At 53.2% G+C, this 6,945-nt stretch overlaps 1 pseudogene; it reads right to left on the reverse strand.

Moving 5' to 3' along the window:
- Positions 1 to 2,522: 2,522 nt before the first annotated feature.
- On the reverse strand, positions 2,523 to 3,175 carry LOC141987917 (N-acetyltransferase 8-like; annotated as a pseudogene).
- Positions 3,176 to 6,945: the final 3,770 nt, after the last annotated feature.

Consider the following 6,945-nt stretch of genomic DNA (forward strand, 5'->3'; position numbering starts at 1 on the left):
ACCCCAGTGAAGGGTAAGAGGGGCTGGGGACCTGCCTAAGAGTCCTAGGCATGGTTTAACCTGCCCCTCCCCACCGTTCAAAGACAGAGCTCATTAAGGCTTTATTAGGACTCTTTTTGTTTTCTTAAGTGATCGCTAGAGCTGAAATCACCTGTGGTGGGGCAGCGTTTCTGCCCAGCCTGCTTCAGCAGGGAAGTTTCCCCACTGAGAGCTGAAAACCACGGAGGGCTGGATGGAACCTCAAGAGACCAATCTGCAGCTGTCACCGTGGAGCAGCAGAAGGTGACGGTGTGCATTGGTGACGGCCGGCAGGGTGGCCTCGGCGTGCAACGGCGAGCGGCTGGAAGAGCAGCTTGCGGAACAGCGAGTGACTGCCAGGGTGGCCAGCAGAGCGGAGCAGTGGCTGCCCAGCCGGGCAGCGACATCAGAGCAAGCACTCGGACGGCGGAACAAGCCAGGTGCCTTCTCCCCTTGTCCCCCAGGGTGGGAGGGGAACTCATGCAGATGCACCTCTGAACTCCCAGGTCTTCACTGACCAAGGACAACTACGGTGAGTGGCGTGTGGTGGAGGGAGAAGGGAGGGGCACAGTAAAGGAACTTTTGGTTGTTGGACTCAAGAACCTGAGGCAAAAGACGTGGCCCAATGTACTCCGGGGTGGGTGTTTTGCTCACAGTTTTATGATTTTGAATCCTGCTTGTGTCATTTTCCCTAATTAATGTCGGGTGCCTTCCCTCCTTTCATTAAAAGTTTCTTTTCTACACTCAGACTCTGTGCTTGCAAGAGGGGAAGTATTGCCTCTTTGAGGCGCCCAGGGATTATGTGTAATTTTCTCAGGTTACTGGGTGCGGTCTCGAGCCGGTTCTGTGTTGTATCAATGGAAAGGAACCCCTCGGTATTGAACCTGGCCCTGGTTGCTGCCGGCTCCACCTGGCAGAAGGGCTACACTTCTTTTTATTACACTTGGATTAACGTGGCCAAAAGGCAAAACAGACGAATCCACAAAGCACAAGAATAAACAGATACATGGGGATAACAAGTCCAATTCCTACAGGAAACATGAAGGCCAAATTCAGCCCTTGCCTAAGCAATCACAGCTCCTATCACCGCCAACGGGAGTTAAGATATAGATAGAGGCAGTGGTGAATTAACACACAGGCCCATGGGGCCTGTGCCCAGGGGCCCCAGCCAATTTGCGGGCCCCCACAGGAGCGTGAGAACCTGTGTAGAAGTGCGCAGCTCCTCCTCTTCCCCTGAGGCCCCGCCCCCTGCTCCTCCTCTTCTCCCCAAGATCCCGCCCCCTGGCCAGGCCAGAAGCCAGAGCAGGGCCCTGGTAAGAGCTGCCCAGGGAGCCTGGACCACTCTGGAGCGCCCCAGACCCTCCACCTGACATGTATACGTGGAAGGAAAAGGTAACAAAAACACAAAAAGCATCTGTGTGCCAGCGCCATCCTCCCCCAGGTGCATACTTCCCCCCCAACGCCTTGATCCTAAGGTTAGAGAGGAGATGATCATTCAGGTGGGAAATCAATGCAGCGTGAATTAACTGAAGTCTTCAATCAGCCATTTTCCTTGCTGAGTGTGTCAGGAATGTATTAACTCTGAAATCTGCTCCCTGGGGGCCTGTTCGCAGTATATCCAGTGAAGATTGAAGCACAAACTGTTTCAGATCAGCAGAGATTTTCTCCATTTCCTGCAATTCCTGGACGGCTGTTAACCCCTTCATCAGCCACTGAAGATCTCAGCACAAGAGTGCAATGTTCCTACTGACGCTGCAGCCTGCCCCACCATTCCTCCCAGCCCACCCTCTGTTTAGGTGCCGCTCCCACCCTCCTGCCGGTCAGCAGCAAGAAGGAGTCTCAGATGGAGGAAGGCTGGTGGTGTGCTTGCTTATTCTGAATAGTTAGTTGTGGTAGTGTAGCACTCAGGAGGCCAGCACCCCCTTGCGCTAGGTGCTGTACAAACATACAACAAAAAGACGGTCTCTGTCCCAAAGAGTTCACAGTCTAAAACACAAGACAACAGATGGACACGGGCTGACAGATGGGGGAGTACAAAGAAACAATGGGACAATAAGGTTATGGCACTGAACTGCGGCTCGGGAGATGTGGGTTTGGATTCCTAGCCCTGCCACTGATTTCTTGCACACCCTCGTCACTTAATCTCTATTTTGTAGAGGTGATATCCCATTCTCCTCACTGTGGTATCACCGGGCCTCCCAGTCTTCATTTGTCCCATGGGGATGACAGAATTTCCTTGGCACATGGGGGGGCCTGGGAGAATGAACCCACAGAGGCCAGGGAGGTGCTCAGATACTGCAGCAATGGATTCATAGAGCCAGATGAACAAATTTGTTGGCATAAAGCTGAAATCTACCCTGCAAAAATCCAGATTTCCCACACTACACACACACACACACACACACACACTTTTCTAAAGTGAATCTTGAATAAGTGACGTTCTCCAGCATATGTCCACCTGACCCCGCATTGACTCAGCTGCTCCCTGCTGGGATGTCATATCATTAACAAAGAGTAATATCCTCGCATATCTTTCCCACTAGCTTTTTGGAAGAGAAAAGGTAGATCTCTGTGAACCCCAGGCTCCGGTACAGCCTCTGGCCCTCCAGATTCAACGTGCTAACATCCAGGATCACCGCCTTGTAGCCACGCTGCTGGGCGAAGCTAAGGTCTGTCCTGGACAGAGCTCTGGCAATGCCCCGGTTCCGATGGCTCTGTCTGACCGACAGCCGTGCCAGTTCCAGCGTGCACTCGCCATCTATATAACGGGAGGGGGCTTGGCAGATACAATGGTCACCACTTCCCCTTCAGACTCAGCCACCCAGAAATGGGAATCTTCCCTCTCCATGTAGGTTTTCTGTATGTCCCACAGGTCCTCCCTGAGACAGCGCTCTATGTACTGAACATAGTAAGAGTCCATCAGAAGCCAGCCTGCAGCTAAGAGGACAGGGGCAGCCAGCAGAGAAAGGAGGAGGGAGCCGGAGCTCAGGAACAGCGCGAGGCGCACACCCAGGAGGAGCAGGTGAGCCCGTGGGAGCATCAGCATACGCAGGGTAGCTCTTAGGGACGTGCTCGCGCCTGCCGGGCACAAACAAGCTCCTCGCCGCCTCGCAACTCGGTACTCCCGAATGCAGCAACCGGCCATGGCTTCGGGCATGTTGCTATCCTAAGGAAACAGACTGTTAATTGGGCAGAGAGGGTTGTGCATCTGAGAGACCTAATGTCAACTCAACGCCATCAACAAGTGCCCACTCCTGCAGGACCCAGGCAGGCAAAACTCCCCCTGGCCGCAGCCTCAGGCCTTGGCCATCGGATGGTTCATCTTAAGACACAGTTATATGGGGGACAGTGTTTAGGTCGGGGTCCATGTCCAGCTGTGCCCTTCAGTGCCTCCTCCCAAGGTACCACCACGCCATGTTTGTTTGGATGTTAGAAGGATCGTTGGCCACCATTTGAGCACTGGGTATGCGACCTAATGTTGACGCATCCTTCACTGAGCCGTGGAGTCACCCTGCCCTGGTGACAGACAGCCAGCCAGGACTCCTGCAGGCCACTGATTTGTTTTTCATGAATCAGTCACCCAATTATCTGTTCCAAATCACATAATCATCCACCACGTTGTACAAGACACCATAAACAGCACCTGGCCATTACTTGTCTAATCTGTTTCTGATCATTGATACTCTAAGGGCTATAGCTAACGGCAGGACTCGCTGAGAGGATGCAGAGGAGGGCTCTGGCACATGGTGGCTGTCCATGTGAGACTCCAAAGGCCCCTCATGGTTAGAAGACCCCAGAGTCCTTCCCTCAGGTGGAGAACCCCATCCGGGAGTGCCGAGGAGGGATGAGAGACCCCGGCAGATGGAGCAGAAGAGAACCAGTTGGACATAGCTGGTGGCCTTCTGTGTCCCCTGAGGGAGTTTGGGTTCAGAGTGGCTGATGGCTCTGACTAGTTCTGTTTTTAATCCCTTCTTCCCCTTAGAAATGCTCGTCGCTCGGTGGTTAATACCTTGTGAGTGGCCTCCTCCACACTCTGCTGCTCACTCGGATCGGACCCCCGGAGGGGAAAGGCGCTGTATGTTATAACCAGACCCCTCAACCCTCCAGCTCCTCCATACTCCGCCCTTATCATGACACTGACACTGCTGGTGTCATCAGTAGGAACGTAAGGCCTCCATCACACCTCCCCATCGACCCAAGGAAGACACATCACTATTCTGGCAAGATGGCTGCCTCCAGCAATGGCCTTGGAAATGCTCATAGCCATTTTAGCCCTGGCAAGACCCTCTCAGCCTGGGGACCTCCGGCTGGCTGGCCTGAGGACATTGGGCCCCACCTCTCTTGTAGCAGCTTCTGCTCTTACCCCCTGGATAACTACAGCACATTCACTTACTTGCCCCATTCAGATTCCCAGCTCAGTCAGTGGCTCATGCTGGTTCCCACTAATCTCCGTCTCGTCTGGTCTCCCGTTCCGTTTCTGGCCTGGCTCTTGGTCTCACAACTCCAGTGTTTCTTGTTAATCTGAGACATTTTATAGGTTTGTTAGTCTCTAAGGTGTCACAAGTACTCCTTTTCTTTCTGCAGACGTTTTATAGCTTCTGCACCTTGCCCCACTTATCAGCTCATTGGCTCGGCCCCTTCCTTTGCCCCTCCCAGGGCCAGACATCAACACAAGCAACAGCTCGGCGCCCTGTGCACATATGCAGTTCCTGAGCTCAATGCCTGCTTTCTCCCTTGGGCAGTGGGTAACTTGGGCATCCGTTCTTCCCCGGGATGCTGCAAAGCACATACGTCCTCCAAACCAGCCAACACAACCACCTCCTTTTACCCGTATTTAGCACATTCTGGTTTTAGTCACCGCAGACCCGTTCCAAACCCCACCTGACTGTGGCTAGGTGACATCTCCCTCCCGAATATCACCAACAGCAACCCGCTGAATTCCCCAGCTCACCCACCCATCTCTGTGACACCCGCCTCAGCATGGGTGAAATTCGCCTCTGTGCACACAGCCAGCACAAGGGCTATGCACCACTTAAGCGTGGACTTGTGTGATGCAGACACCATGCACTGGCCCTCTGCAAAGGGGTGAATTTCACCAACAGTGTAAACCTACGGGGCCAGATCCTCAGCTGGCGTCAATCAGTGTTGCTCTGTTGAAGACAATGGGCCGCATCTAACAATCTAAAAGGAACCCAGCACCTGCACATGGCAAGCAGAGACCAGTCTGTCTACAAGGGGAAAGGATAGGGCTAAATATAAAGGGGACTAGGAAGGAACCAGGGATAAACAGTGATAACTAAATAACCCCCAGATAACCAGAAGCTCCCTTCGATCATCCCATCCCCTCCTCTCCAACGATTCAGGATCCCACAAGCAGTACAGGGACATAAAATGGGGGTGTCACCCCAGAGTGTCTCCAGGCCTCGGAGAAGGGAGGGTGGGCAGGCCAGAGGGTGCACCCATGCTTTGGGGCTCTTTAACATCAAGACCTGCGGTTGCTAACTCAAATAACATAGCAGGTCTGCCCACTGCCTGGGTGCAGTGTGGGCCCTAGGGTGACCGCCTTTTCAAAATGCAAAAACAGGACACATGCAGGAGCCCCACCCTCCTCTGTCATGCCTCCTCCTGCTCCTCCTCTTCCCCCATGGCCCCGACCCCTGGCCACACTGGAACCCGGAGCTGGGCCATGATAAGAGCCACCCAGGGAGCCCGGGCTGTGGTGGGAAGTATTTCAGGAAGGCACTAGGAAGTCTGGGATATGGGTGGTTGGACTAAGGCCTGCATAATGCAGTGCAGATGCTGAACCTCCAGGTTGGGACCCAGGGTTCAACAATTCCTAACCTGGGGTTACAGATGAGTGTAGACATTCAAGCCCTAGGTTAACAAACCCAGGTCTGCTAACTCGAGTTCTCTTAACTCTGGGCTTACATTGCAGGGTAAACATACCCTAAGGCCCCGATCCTGCAACCTGCTCACATGGATGCAGGCTCCACCCACGCAGAGAAGTTTGCATAATCAGGCCCTTACATTGCAAGCTTCTTAGTGCAAGAGACGTTTTCATTTATGCCTGGTGTGGGACCAAGAACATTGCTGGCATGTACCAAATAACCTTAATAAGATAGCATGGCTCCTGCTTGGACGAGGGAGCAGAAGACATACAGCAAAATGGTGTCCCCCGGAACAGAATGCCACCGGAGAACGTGGCAACCACTGGGAAAAGGTATGTGGATTTTCTGGTTCCTCGTGTTAATAGCAGAAGAGCATGTTACATATAGGTTGGAACTTGGAGCAAATGCAGAGGCGTTGACTCTGGAGGTGATGAAGTCTCCCTGCTCATTTACTGTGACATCACCAGTGATGCAAGCAGGGCTGGTGAGTGGGAGAGGCTGTCACATTCAAGGAACACCCCAGCATGCAGAGCCCTCTCCCTTCCCCACCAGCCACAGACGTTTGAGGGGGTGGGGAATCCTAATCTAATGACGTTGAGGCACAAGACCCCTTGGCCGATGAAGTTGACCTGTGGAGTCACTGAGTGTATTTGAAGAAGGATTCCCCCGCACGGGTGTGTTTCAAGATGTTCCTCTTCGCCCGTAAAACCAAGACCCCCATCAGCACCTACACGGACTCCTACAGAGCACCGAATAGCATGAGAAAAACCTTCCAGGAACCTCCAATGACTCTGTGGAGCGAGAATAAGTTTGTGACGGAGGTAAATCCCCTCCCCCCAGCCCCTCACCCAGTAGGCAGTGTTATCAGAGGCAGGATCTCAGCTTCTGTAGTACTCCTAAGCTCTGCCACCATGGGGTTCCTCTTCATCTCAGCTTCTGAGGAGCCCCATGAGCCCTTCAGATGCTGATTTTTATGACGGTTTGGGTGTCTTCATAAAATGTGGGTCTCCCCTTTCCACTTAGCGGTTTGACTATGCAG

This window comes from Natator depressus, chromosome 5 (assembly GCF_965152275.1).
Source record: "Natator depressus isolate rNatDep1 chromosome 5, rNatDep2.hap1, whole genome shotgun sequence".
NCBI classification, from domain to species: domain Eukaryota; kingdom Metazoa; phylum Chordata; order Testudines; family Cheloniidae; genus Natator; species Natator depressus.